Source organism: Hippopotamus amphibius, chromosome 12 (genome assembly GCF_030028045.1).
Source record: "Hippopotamus amphibius kiboko isolate mHipAmp2 chromosome 12, mHipAmp2.hap2, whole genome shotgun sequence".
Taxonomy (NCBI): Eukaryota; Metazoa; Chordata; class Mammalia; order Artiodactyla; family Hippopotamidae; genus Hippopotamus; species Hippopotamus amphibius.
In genome coordinates this window covers 68,195,084-68,210,080 of record NC_080197.1, presented here as the reverse complement: position 1 = coordinate 68,210,080, position 14,997 = coordinate 68,195,084, and positions in this window count along the sequence as shown.

The window sequence follows — 14,997 nt, the reverse complement described above, 5'->3', positions numbered from 1 at the left end:
TTTCCTATCAGCTGGTTAGAAGTCATTAGTATTTCTCTAAAGTTTAAGTCCTTCAAATCTGTTTTTGCTAGGCATTCATTATGATTGGTAATAGATTTTAAAGATACAATTTTTGTCACTCCTCCCCCTTTTTCTTTAATAAAGGAGATATTTACCTCAAATCTCATGATGAAGTTGTATTAAATGCTATATGCAAATATCTGATGTCCTCTCAAACCCAATTAAACAAAGAAGGCATAATCACAGGAAATAAACACAGAGCATGCAAAAGAGCATAGGATTAATAGTCAAGTTCTGATTCTGCTTTGTAACTTTGTAAATCACAACCTCTCTGGGTCTAAATGTTATTGAACTAGGTTATCCCTGATATCTGAAGCAGCTTTAAATTGTACAGTTTTGACTTGGTGGCAACCTGGAGATTTAAACTCAAGACTCTGACAATGTGAGCCTTCTTTTCAGTGCCTTGATTGAGTTGATTGAAAAGACTTATGTCCTTTAAAGTTTAGACTCAGATGCAAAAGATAGGTAGTGGAATCAGAAAAAGAAAATGATGGTTTGCTTCACCCCGAAGTTGTGTCAAATGTAATGTGCACATAGCTATCTTTCCCCAATACTTTCAAGGCAATTGTGTAATTCAAGGGCTGCCTCTATCTGACTTGGATGCTTTAGGCACTAGCAGTATCAACTTCTTCATTTCAGTTTTGTAATTTGTGGTGAAGGAACGGAGTAAATTAACTGAAAAGAGAAGCAGGATGATAGAGGGGGAAGAGATTTGGGTTCTAATTCTGGCACCATCATTTTGGGCAAAGATCGCATGCTTGGGATCCTCCAGTTTGCCTGAATTAGGTAATCTAAGGTTCAAGGTAGCAATAAATTCTGTGACTTTGAGCATGGGAATGAAAGATGCTTAGCACTGGACAACATTTCTTCTGCTGTAGGCCCTGCATTCACTGTTTTGCACAAATGACATTGTTACCTTCCGGCCAGAAATCTAAAAGCCCAAAGGACACATCTGGTTTGGAATGGGGTAAGGAGGCTGGATTTCCAGATCATGGGAATTTAAAGCATGCCCATTTTCCATTTTAACCCTTGGCCCAACTAGAATTCCACTTTATTCCCTCCTCATGTCACCGAGTCCAGGCTCGTATTGCTCACTGCATGATAGGCCAAAAAATCAAGAGCTGAGTTGTTGGGGAAAGGAATAGTGACTTTATTAGGAAAGCCACCAGACCTAGAATATGGTGGACTAGTGTCCCAAAGAACCATCTTGCCCAGGTTTGGATGCTAGTTTCTTTTACAGTGGGGAAGGGGTGAGGAGGTAAAGTAAAGGAGGTGATAAATTGTTGCAAATATTTTCTGGTTCTGGCCAGACTCCAGGAGGCATTGTTAATTTCTTCTTTCTTGTAGCCATTCACAGGTGGACTGGGTCAGGATGTTTCCTGTGAGCTTCAACAAAGATATTTTAACTCAATGTTCAGGCATGGGAGCCAGGGTTGGGAGATGGTCCATTATGTATACTATAGGCAACATCCCTTTAGTGATTAGCTACATCCCTTTAGTGATTAGCTTGTAGCAAAAACAATAAAATACAAAGGTTAAAGTAAAAGAAACAGATCCAATATGGAGTCAGATTTGTTCTTCCCTATTACACTTAGTGGAAAATAAAGATTATAAAAGAAAAAGTAGGGTATAAATTCAAAAGTGAAACCATGACATGCAAGGTGTGTAATGGTAAGGATGCTTTCCCCCCAGCAGGAGCCCCTCTGCCTCCACCCATGTGCCTGTTTTCAAGCAGCTGCTCCGTTTGGCAACCAGAAACTTCAGTCTGTACTTGCTTATCCCAGTGGAAGCGTGTGCCTTTCACTTAGGGACTCTTGTGCTTTTCTCCAGCAGAGAATCTGTCCACATTCAGCTTACTTTGCAAATGTTTCCTAAACATGAAGCAGTAATGTTGACACAGCAGAATTCACCCAAAAGAACATAGCCAACGGCCAGGATGGAGAAGGATCTAGAAACCATGCTATGTGAAGAACTGTTGAAGAATGCAAAATATTTAGGCAAAGAGAAAATGACAATTGCCAGCAAATTTTTTAAAAATTGCAATGAACAGGTTGGAGCAGACCTATTTCGTGTAGAATTCTAGTACTGAGTGGTAAGCCAGAATAGATATAATTTGTCTATTTTTTTCCAGTTTTATTGAGATATAATTGACATATAGCACTGTATAAATTTCGGGTTACAGCATAATGATTTGACTTACATGTATCATGAAATGATTATCACAATAAGTTTAGTCAACAGCCGTCATCTCATATAGATAGAAAATTAAAGAAATAGAAAAAAGTTTTTCTTGTGATAAGAGAACTCTTAGAATTTACTCTGTTAACAATTTTCATATATAACATACAGCAGCATTAATTATATTTATTATATTGTACATTACATCCCTAGTACTAATTTATCTTATAACTGCAAGTTTATATCTTTTGAGTGTCTTCATCCAATTCCCTCTCTTCCCACCTGCCCCCCTCCTTGGTTACCACAAATCTGATTATTTTCTATGAGTTTATTTGCTTGTTTGTTTGATTTTAAAGTATATTTGACCTACTGCACTATGTTAGTTCCTGTTACAAAACATAATGTAGAATAGACATAATTTAAAGCTCATTCAAACCCTAGAATTTCATTCTTTCTATTCCTAAATTCTAATTCTATCTTTTCTATTAGTTTAAATGACACAAGAAAACTCTTATTACACAAATAGCACATGTGAAAAAGATAAAGGTAAATCATTGTCCCCACCAAAATCCTGGGAGTGGAGATGCCATTCTCAAACAGAGTAACTGAGGAAATTTTAACAAAGGAACTGCTTATAAAGGCTTGGGAAGGGTTGAGGAGAATCTACAAAAGGTAGTAGAGTAACTTGGGTCTAGCAACAGTTTTGGGGCTACATGAGCAACCTAGATCTGGAGGAACCCTAAGATGTAAGCTCTAATCATAGGAAAGCACCCCCACCCCGAGGGGGAGGTGGTCTTCGGTAGTGAGATACAGCCAACCCACTGTGATCCTGTGGGCAATCAGGAGGGGTGGAGGTGAGGCTAATTAATACCCCAATGCTGTTCCCCCTTTCGCTACTTTTCTGCTGATGCCTCCCATTGGATAAACCTAATTTGATGTTGGAAGGCAAAGGAGCCCATTGATGTGGTCAGTAGGGTCCACCTTCAACACCAAAGATCAGGTGGAGAAGGGTGGAGAGTGGATGTGAAGGGGCAAATTGGAAATATCCAGCGTAGCAATAGTATCAAAGAACAGACATTCTTTGTCACCCAGTGATTTTTTACTTAGAGTTAGGAAATAGCATGGATACATTTAAAACCCGCAAAGGCGATTCTAATATAAACCCCGGAAGTGGAGGAAGCACAATGTCAAATAGGGATAACACAATAGATGAAAGAGAAAAACTGCAGAAGGGAATTCTCGTAGAATTTTAGGGTTGGAGGATTTTTTGAGATCTTCTGACACTTGATAATAAGAGCCATTGGGAACGTCTTGTTAACAGCACAGAAAATTTGGGCCCCACTCCAAGTTTTCTGAATATGATTCTCCAAGGAAAAGGTCTTAAAATCTGTTTCTTAACAGGGGTCTCCAATTATTCTTAATTTGTGCCAGTTTGAAAACTCTGATGTGATGCTGGGAAAACTGGACAGCTACATGTAAAAGAATGAAATTAAAACACTCCCTAACACCATACACAAAAATAAACTCAAAATGGATTAGAGACCTAAATGCAGGGCCAGACACTCTAAAACTCCTAACGGAAAACATAGGAAGAACACTCTTTGATATAAATCACAGCAAGATCCTTTTTGACCCACCTCCTAGAGTAATGGAAATAAAAACAAAAGGAAACAAGTGGGACCTAATGAAACTTAAAAGCTTTTGCACAGCAAAGGAAAGTATAAACAAGATGAAAGACAGCCCTCAGAATCAGAGAAAATATTTGCAAATGAATCAACAGACAAAAGATTAGTCTCCAAAATATATAAACAATTCATGCAGCTCAATATCAAAAAAACAGACAACCCAATCAAAAAATGGGCAGAAGACCTAAACAGGCATTTCTCCAAAGATGGCATATAGATGGCCAAGAAGTACATGAAAAGCTACTCAATATCACTCATTATTAGAGAAATGCAAATCAAAACTACAATAAGGTATCACCGCACACCGGTTAGAATGGGCATCATCAGAAAATCTACAAACAGTAAATGCTGGAGAGGGTGTGGAGAAAAGGGAACCCTCTTGCACTGTTGGTGGGAATGTAAATTGGTACAGCCACTATGGAGAACAGTATCGAGGTTCCTTGAAAAACTAAAAATGGAATTACCATATGACCCAATAATCCCACTACTGGGCATATATCCAGAGGAAACCATAATTCAAAAAGACACATGCACCCCAATGTTCATTTACAATTGCCAGGTCATGGAAGCAACCTAAATGTCCATCAGCAGATGAATGGATAAAGAAGATGTTGTACATATATACAATGGAATATTACTCAGCTGTAAAAAGGAACGAAATTGGGACATGTGTAGAGACATGGATGGACCTAGAGACTGTCATACAGAGTGAAGTAAGTCAGAAAGAGAAAAACAAATATCATATATTACCACATATATGCAGAATCTAGAAAAATGGTACAGATCAACCAGTTTGCAAGGCAGAAATAAAATAGAGACACAGATGTAGAGAACAACCATATGGACACCAAGGGGGGAAAGCCGGGGGGCGGGGGGGGGGAGGTTTTTGGGAGATTGAGATTGCCATATATACATTACTAATAAGAAAAAAACAAAATTGTACACTTTAAATATATGCAGTTTACTATATGTCAATTATATCGCAATAAAAGTTCTTTAAAAAATACAATAAAAATGTGGTATAATTTTTTAAATTAATTAATTAAAAAAAACTCTGATGTGGTCCAAGCCTACATTGTAAATATTGGGAATTAGCAAATTCTTAACGTGTTACCGCCCAGTGACAGATTTAACTGGTTCTGAGGTCGGAGATAGATGGGCCCCTGGGCTGGACAGCTGGTGTTTGTCAGGTGGAGTAATAGCGAAGCTTTGTTCTCACCCAGACACTCCAAAGACAAAGCTAGTGGCAGAGGTTGAGCTCTGCTGAAGTAAAGAGATAAGATGACTATTCTTGAGGTCAAAGAAAACTTCCTTGCCTGCACATGTGCAGGAAGGCTCCTTGGGGGTCAAAAAGGGAGGGGTCACCATCCCATAATAAGTGTGGACATGTGCCCACAGGCCTCTGCAGTGGGATCCATCTTAGCAAAAACTGTGCACGAATGTTGGGGAGGGTCCTGGGACCAGTCAGGTGTGAAAAAAGAAACAGGATAATTAGCCAAAGGAAAACAAAGACCTGGAAGAACCGTCCTACATAAGGGCTTCAAATCACCTCTTTACTGAGCTCCTCCTCGTTAGGAAGGATGCCCATACCCTTTCTCTCTGGGTGTGTATTTCTGCCTAGCTTTTTTTATTATTATTAATTAATTAAAATTAATTGGCCGTGTTGGGTCTTCGTTGCTGCACATGGGCTTTCTTCAGTTGCAGTGAGTGGGGGCCACTCTTGTTGTGGTGTGTGGGCTTCTCATTGTAGTGGCTTCTTTAGTTGCGGAGCATGGGCTGTAGGCACACAGGCTTCAGTAGTTGTGGCATGTGGGCTCAGTAGTTGTGGCACACAGGCTTAGTTGCTCTGTGGCATGTGGGATTCTCCCGGCCCAGGCATTGAACCTGTGTCCCCTGCATTGGCAGGTGGATCCTTAACCATTGCGCCACCAGGGAGGTCCCTCTGCCTAGCTTCTGACTTAAATAAATAAACTGCCTCTCTGTGTGCTCTCCCATATCTTGTGCTGTGTCTCTAATAATAAACTTTGTACCTGTTTTTACAGATTTTGCATCCTTGAAACATTCTTACTTCGATGAGGGTAAGAGCCAAGGGAACTTTGCTTCTAGCCTCTTGCCCCTGGTGGTCTAGTGGCTAGAATTCCTCATTTTCATCCAGGGTACCCAGGTCCAATTCCCTGGCAGGGAACTAAGATCTCTCTTCAGGACCACTCACTGCTGTCTCTCCGAGATCAGTTGTACTTGCCCCCAGTAAGGTATATGATATGTGTGAGAACAGGGGCTAACAGTCATGTGTTCTGACTCAAACTGTGGGTGTTGACTAAGAAAATAGACTGCCTCCCTCCTCCACACCTAACCCAGTTAAGTGCTTCTTCACTTGCAGGGAATGTCAGAGAGTTCAGAATCTAAGTGTTGGACAAATGCCAAGAAGTTAGAGCCAAACAGGTGCCATTATTCCCAGGGTCGACCTCTTGCCATTGCCTTGCATGGCCACCCTCCCTCTGTAGCCTCTGTCCCTCCCTGTCCTCATCTGCCTCCTCTGACAGGAGTAGGCAGACCAGGCAGAAAGAGCGCTTTTTTCTGGGCAGGTGGAGGCAGGGACCTTCACTTATCCTCCACCCCTTTCCTATTTGTTTGCATCCTTGCGAGGAAGTTGGATGTGATGGTGCTGGTGGGGGTGATGGTGCTGGTGGGGGTGATGGTGCTGGTGATGTAGACACCAACACCCATTCCAGAGTGCCTAGCATCACAGAGCAGGAAACAGCATATACGGAGAAGGTGCTCCTCCGGTGTGCACACCCGAGGCAAACAGACACAATTGCCATTAAACAATTACCACTGTGCTGCTGACTGTGCTTGTGAAAAAAGCAAGAATTACCATAAACTGAGGAGAGGAGAGCGTTTTCTCAGCAACTAGAGAAGTGAAGAGGAAAGATACAGAGACAAGAATAATCAGTAAGTCCAATATTTAGAGCAGGAGGAAAAATAATCACACAAGACTCAGCAACATAAAAACTAATATTGTGAGAACTGAGCAAATATGACCCCGAATTATTTCAAAGAGAGGCACAAAAGAGGACTTATATTTTATGAAAGACTAGAGGGGAAGGCTTATACAGGCCGCAAAAGTTGTGTGCTTGTATAAACTAGCATGTGCTTTTTGCAACTTGAAATGAGCTGCCTGGCTTCTTACTTTACTAGGGCAGACTCAGGCTGCTGAAACTGAAATTTAAAAGAAAGAATCCTGTGGACGATGGTCCACACCAGTCACACCATCTCCTTGGGGCAAAACAGTCAGGAGGCCTGGGTTCTGCTTGGCTTGGCTGTACAGCACCTACTAGGTAATCAGCTCATTCACTCGTCTTCTTTGGGCTCAATGTTTGAGAGTTAAAGCAAGGATATTGGATCAAATAATTGCCAAGGACCCTTCCAGTATAAAACTCTGAAAATCAAGTAATAGATCTAAACGTATTTCAAACACGAACAGACCATTCTTTGCATGGCCAGAGGTCCTAAGTCACTGAGCCTGTTTCCAGCTCTTTTCTGAATGAATGGCCAGCTACCTTCCTTTCACTGTTGCCCAGGGTCCCCTAATCCAAGTCAGGTATAGTACTGCCACCTGCTGTCATGTGTCAGCCCTTCACGAACCCTGGGAAGACCATTTCTATTAGATTTTTGAATTCATTGAGCTGTTTCTGAATTTGTTCCCCCTTATTGACCGATTCAAACTGTTGTGCTACTTGGCTATCATGTACATGTTTGTCTATGCACAAGGTAAACATTAAAAGAGTAGACGTCAGTGGTTAAGAATCCGCCTGCCAATGCAGAGGACACAGGTTCGATCCCTGCTCCAGGAAGATCCCACATGCCATGGAGCAACTTAGCCCATGTGCCAAAAAAAAAAAAAAAAAAAAAAAAAAAAAGAGTAGCCGTGAACATCGCATAGCGTTAAGTCTCTTTTCTACCCAATGCCCAATGTCCATAATCCAATATGACTATTGTCCTTAAGAAAAGGGGAATTTGTGGCTGAGTGGTATTCCATTGTATACATATACCACATCTTCTTTATCCATTCATCTGTCAATGGACATTTAGGTTGCTTCCATGTCTTGGCTATTGTGCTGCAATGAACACTAGAGTGCATGTATCTTTTTGAATTATAGTTTTCTCTGGATATATGCCCAGGAATGGGATTTCAGGATCACCTGGTAACTCTATTTTTACTTCTTAAAGGAACCTCCATGCTGTTCTCCATACTGGTTATAACAATTTATATTTCTAGCAACAGTGAAGGAGGGTTCCTTTCTCTCCACCCTCTCCGCCATTTATTATCTGTAGACTTTTTGATGATGACCACTCCGATCAGTGTAAGGTGATACCTCATTGTAGGTTTGATTTGCATTTCTCTAATAATTAGCTATGTTAAGCATCTTTTCCTGTGCCTGTTGGCCATCTGTATGTCTACTTTGGAGAAATGTCCATTTAGATCTTCTGCCCACTTTTTGAATATTACTCAGCCATAAAAAAAGAATGAATTAATGCCTTTTGCAGCAACATAGATGGACCTAGAGATTATCATACTAAGTGAAGTAAGCCAGACAAAGACAAATGCCATATGATATCATTTCTATGTGGACTCTAAAACAAAAGATACAAATGAATTTATTTACAAAAACAGAAAGAGACTCACAGACATAGAAAACAAATTTACGATTACCAAAGGAGAAAAGGGAGGAGGAGGGATAAATTTAGAGGTTGGGATTAACAGATACACACTCCTATGTATAAAATAGGTGATCTACAAGGACCTACGGTATAGCACAGGGAACTATACTCAATATTTTATAATAACTCATAAGGGGAAAAATCTGAAAAAGAATGTATATCTGAATCACTGTGCTATACACCTGAAACTAACATGATATTGTAAATCAACTATACTTTGATAAATAAATAAATAAATAAAAAACAATAGAAAAGATTAAGAAAAAAAAAAGAAAAAGAGAATCTGGACACAGACACAGACATCCTGCATGGGGTAAAATGCCCATGTGACAATAAAGGCAGAGATAGAAGTTATGTTGTCATAACCAAGAAACACCTGTACCATCAGAAGCTGGATGCAGCAAGGAAAGATGCTTCTTTAGAGGTTTTGAGGCAACATGGCCTAAACAGCACCTTCATGTCAGAATCTTGCTGTCAAAATTGTGAGAGAATAAATTTTTGTTGTTTTAAGTCACGCAGTTGGAAGCCTGATTTGCCTCTGTTATGGCAGCATCTTGGGAAATGCATATACTGGGTTAGGTCTTGAGAGGAATACAGAGACTAATGTTTATTCATTCACCAAATTTTTGGAGCATCAGTTTATGTCAGGTGCTCGTGCTAAGTGCTTCCAACATAATAAGGAAAAAAAACAGACATAGTCCCTGGCTTTCTGGCACTCACACTCTAGTTGGGAAGAAATACATTAAATAAAAGTGACATATAAAAATATTTCAACCGTGGTAAGGCCTATAAGTATTTGTGGCACATAAAGCCAGAGGTGTATATAATGGGAGAAATAACGGCGTAAGGTTGTCAGAACAGATATTCTTGAAGAAATGACAACTAAAGTGAGATCTGGAGGAAAAACACAATTATCTGGATACCGGAGGAATGAAGGTGCCATGGATGGGAGCACACCAGGCAGAGGGAAGTGCATGTACAAAGGCTCAAAGCAGGAGGGAGGCTGGCCAGTTCCAGGACTTGAACAGAGGAATTAAATGGTTTAGGGAAGCAATGGGAACAAGGAGCAAAACCAGACAGAAACCGAAAAGGTCAGACACTTTGTGTCTCATAGGCCACGCCAAGAATTAGACATTTATTTATCCATTCTAAGAGAATGGAAGAGAAAGTCAAGGTATACAAGTTTCGTCTAAAGAAAACAGCCGGTGGAAGGGTGGGCTTGTACATGAATGCGTCCTGGTTTCTTCCCACCCAGATTATCCTGTGTCCTGAGACCCAGGGAAGAGGGGCCGTAACCAAAGACCATGTTGCTGAAATCTGGGTGAAGAAATTAAGAGGACAAGGGAGAACAAGGATATTCAAACCCTGGGGGGCTGCAGCTTCAGTGGTTGAGAGGGAGTGTTCCAGAAACCCCGCGTGAAAGCAACACCAGCAACACCTGCATCTTGGGAGCTAACGTTGCCCCAAAGAAAATTGCGATGGTCAATTTTATGTATTCACTTGGCAAGGCTACCGTGTGGAGTTATTCAATCAAACACTAGGTATGGCTGTGAAGGTATTTTGTAGGTGTGATTAACATCTGCAATCAGCTGCCTTGAATAAAAGAGATCGTCCCTGCTAATCTAGGTGGGCCTGATCTAATCAGTCGCAACACTTTCAGAGTAGAATTGAAATTTCCCTGAAGAAGAACCCTGGCTGTGGACTAGAGCATCAGCTCCTGTTTGAGCGTTTCTAGCCTGCCCTAAAGATTTCAGTCTTGCCCAGCCAGCTCCCACAATCATGTACATCAATTTCTAGCAATAAAATTATTTATTTACGTATTTATTTGAAGTATAGTTGACTTACAATGTTGTGTTAGTTTAAGGAGTACAGTGAAGTGATTCAGTTATGTATATATATATGCAGTTATATATATATATATTTTTCAGATTCTTTTCCCTTATAGGTTATTACAAAATATTGAGTAGAGTTCCCTGTGCTATACAGTAGGTCCTGGTTTATCTATTTTATATAGAGTAGTGTGTAGTAAACTCCTAATTTATCCCTCTGTGTTTATATCTTAGTCATTCTGTTTCTGTGGCAGAACAGTGGCTGATACAGAAATGAAGGTGTAACAGGTTTGGCTGATAAAGCACCTGCCGGCGATTTCAGAACTAGCTGGAGGGCTTAGGGGAATGGGCAGCAGACCATATTTCCTACAGTGATAGTGAAGGCCCAAAGCAGAGAATTTGGTTTTGTGACTGTCATCGTGAAGACACGTTTACCCTCAGGCTGTTACAACTTGTGACAATGCAATGCACAAGCCATTGGAGAGGTTTGGTAAAGGCTTGAATGTTGGGGGAGCTAAGCCTGGTCTCTGGGTGGTTTGATGGCTGTCCTGAACTTTTCCTCAAAATATGTTTTAGTCCTTGATGCTGTGTGGTTTCTACCAGCAAGCCTAAGACAATTATAAAGCAAAATAAGGGCAGACTCTTTATAGAGCTGGACTTACTCTGCCATCTTGTGGATGTTTAGATTCACACACTAATGCTGACAGACACACGTATGTAAACAAATAAATGTGCACATATATTCTTAAGAGATGTGAAAACTGGAGGAGACTTTAGATTATTCAATGAATGCCCTTATTTTACAGAAGAAAAGCTTGCGGTCTAGAGGAGGAAATGACCAGTCACTCATGATATTTTTGTCGGGCCAATCTGATGGGCAGTTTTGATACATCAGCCATGTGCTCTGTCCAGGTTCAGTAATGAAGGCTGTAAGTCCCGGCTTGGACAGATATGAGATTTGGGGTGAGAATAAAGATAAGATGGGGTTCAGGAATGGGACTGAGGCTGAGGGATGGTTCTTTTTTTTTTTGAAAATAATGTTTTTATAGATATATATAGTTTTTATAGTTATCTATTTTATATGTATTAGTGTGTATATGTCAAACCTAATCTCCCAATTCATCCCATCCCCTCTACCTCCTTGGGGATGGTTCTTAATACATTATTTTCTGGGGAATTATATGAAACATTTAAATAGCAATGTAGTTTGTTTGTTTGTTTTCCACTTGCAGGATTTTAGTTCCCCAACCAGAGATCGAACCCACACCCCCTACAGTAGAAGCTCAGAGTCCTAACCATGGGACCACCAGGGAATTCCCTTAATACGTTATTTTATTACAAAATTAGTGTTATAAAACCAGTGTACAAATATGTTTCATAAAACTAAAGGGCTTATTCCAAACAGCAAAGTACCCATTATATTCTCTCTGTTCTCCATATTCTAGAGTTAACTCTTTATCTGCTTCTATTTTTTATCTTCTTGTAGTTATCACAACTTTAAGTTATAGGCTTATACCTTTAATTAAACAACATATAGAGACTTCCTGTTATAAAAGATGACATACTAACTTACACCATTGGTGACTTTCCCCAGCCATTCTTTTCTAATATTTTTAAAATTTTATTTATTTATTTTATTTTTTATTTATTGGCTGCCTTGGGTCTTCGTTGCTGCATGTGGGCTTTCTGTAGTTGTGGAGAGCGGGGGCTACTCATCATTGCAGTGCACAGGCTTCTTATTGCAGTGGCTTCTCTTGTTGCATAGCACGAACTCTAGGCACTCAGGCTTCAGTAGTCACAGCGCGTGGGCTCAGTAGTTGTGGCTTGCGGGCTTAGTTGCTCTGCATGTGGGATCTTCTCGGACCAGGGCTCGAACCCGTGTCCCCTGCATTGGCAGGCAGATTCTTAACCACTGCGCCACCCGGGAAGCCCTTTCCACATCCATTCTTATTCCCTAAATTCAATCCTTATTATCTTTAGCTCTCTTACTGATTATCACTATAATTTTGAAAATATAGTTCAAGTGGTATTTTTTCTTCCATCAGCTTTAGTTATTGTCTTGAATCTTTGCTCATTTAGGATTAGGATGAGACTGTTAGTGCCTTTATGACTCTTTCTAACTTTCCTTCCTCTTTTCCCCATTCTGTCATCACAACTTTTCTTTTACATCCTCAAGGTTTTTAGCATTAATTTTCTGTTCACTCGCCCTACATGAACCTTCTATATTTTTTCCTGTAAATTGATTTTCCTATAAATTGATTAAAGCAGAGCTCATGGACAGCCTTTCCATTATTACAACTATATAATTTTATTTTTTTAAACCAGGGCCAAGTAGCATGCTTAGAAAATATTTCTTCCTCCATTCATTCAACGTCTACATTTCCGGGCTGCTCAGTGGAACATCTTCCAGGACTAAGGTCAAAAGGACTCTCTTTCCTTACATGTCATCAATTACTTAAAGTCCTGTAAAGTTTTTGGTTTGCTTACTTGTTTCTTTGGTGTTTTTCTAATCGTCCTTTTTTTTTTTTTGGCATACCCTCAAGTTTATCTGGCTTCATGATTATTTATTGCACCAAGTCCTCCAATTGTTTTGGGGGAGACATCCCTACCAGAGTCTCTGTCCTACTGAATCACTCTGGACTTGTTGTTTTTCAACCTTGTAGCATCACTGTGTCATCCCAGACACACTCTCTTTTTTAGATCACGTGTGTATTTTCCTTTCTGGAAATGTTTATGATTATCTTTTATCATTAGTGTGCTAAAATTTCAAAGATTTTTCACACATCCCACTGAGCTATCTGTTGAAAACTTATCCTTCTAAGTTTTCGGAATTTTTTTTTTTTAACTTTTTCTTTGATATTATCCTCGACATCATTTTCTCTGTTCTCTCTTCTCTGGGTTTCTAAGTCAAAATTGGGTTCTCTATTTCTCTTATATTTTATCTCATACTGTATTTCTCTTTATCATTTTGCTTACTTTTTGTGATATTTCTGTCTTTTCTTTTTCTCCTATTTTACTGACTTTGGTTGGTTGGTTGGTTTAGTGTTTGTTTGTTTGTTTTTTACAATCTTGTTTTTAACCTCTTTACTGTTCTCTGCTTGCTCCTTTTTCTTCACATCCCATTCATGGATGTAAAATTTTTTTGAATATCCTGAATTTTCTTTTTTCCCTTGTGGTTATGTTTTTTTTAAATCTTCTTTTTTTTTTTCTTTGTGGTGCTTGTTGTTCTCTCATGTCTACTAATCTTTGGTTTGTCTCTTCATACTTAAAAATGAAGGATGGGATCTGGTATAGACATCGCCTCTGCTATATTGGTTTCCAACTTCTTTCCAGATAGGCTGCTCCATGGGGTGGAAATTCTGAGAGGGAGTTCTGTTTATACAGGCAGGAGCTTGTGGAATGGCAGGCTTAGCTTTAAAAGGAGACGATGTGGAGATGGCTGTCAGGTGGGGTTCCTTCAAAAGTCAGAGTGAGAAAACTTTCCTGTGGGTGCCCACATCCCACTAAAAGCCCCAGCCCCCCGGACAGCTTGCAAACGTCAGCAGGGAGGGAGGTGGAGAGAGGAGAATTGAATGGGCATACCTCTTCTCTGTTTATATTTTCAATAAATCCATCTGTTTCTGGGCCCTAGACCAATCCCTCCCCCTGAGTTCAGAGCATCTCCGAGATTCTAGTTGGCAGATCATGGCACCCCCGCCCCCTAACTCGCCCCTCATAGAACATTCCAGGCTAGCACTTCTTTCACTGTGGTCCATCAGTATACTCCACTCTGTTTTTTGTCTTTATTGAAACCACACATCTATTGGTTATTCATGTCCCCAATCCCTTCTATTTTCTTGATCGTGTGTGCGGGGTGGGTGTGTGTGTGGTGTGTGTGTGTGTGTGGTGTGTGTGTGTGTGCGTGTCTCGGAACTATTTCAGTGTGTTCTGGGAGGTACAGCATATAAATGCATGTACCCAGTCCTGCATCTTGAACACTTTGTTAGAATCCCTTTAATGTTAACTTGTTCTATTTTATTAGTGCTAGTGTGGTTTTCTGATTCTCAGTAAAATACTCTTCCTCTCATTTCTTTTTTAGGATGTTGGTTTCATGAGATGCAAATTATTTCACATCTACTTTTTAGAGTAGGCAGTCACAAAGGAACTTGGGGACAGTTTCTGTTTCTTCCAGTTAACAAATCAAAGACTGGCTGAGGATCTCCATGTGCTCTGGAACAGGATGTACACTTTGGTACACAGAAAATATGGCATATTGTTACTGCCCATTTGAATGACAGCAGGGACAAAATTATTCAAGAAAAAGAGAAATCAATAAAAGAGATTACATAATTAAATCCTAACTTGTGTAAGATAGGCTGATTGTCCTTTGAGCTCTTTTAGCAGAGCGAGAGCCATGAGGACTGGAGACTGCATGGACAGCTCCTTAGGGGAGCTGGAACCTGAGTTGGCAGAATGGGGCCCATAGTTAGAGAGAAGGCGGGCAGATGATCAGGGCACATTCAGAGGCCCACGAGGCCCATGAG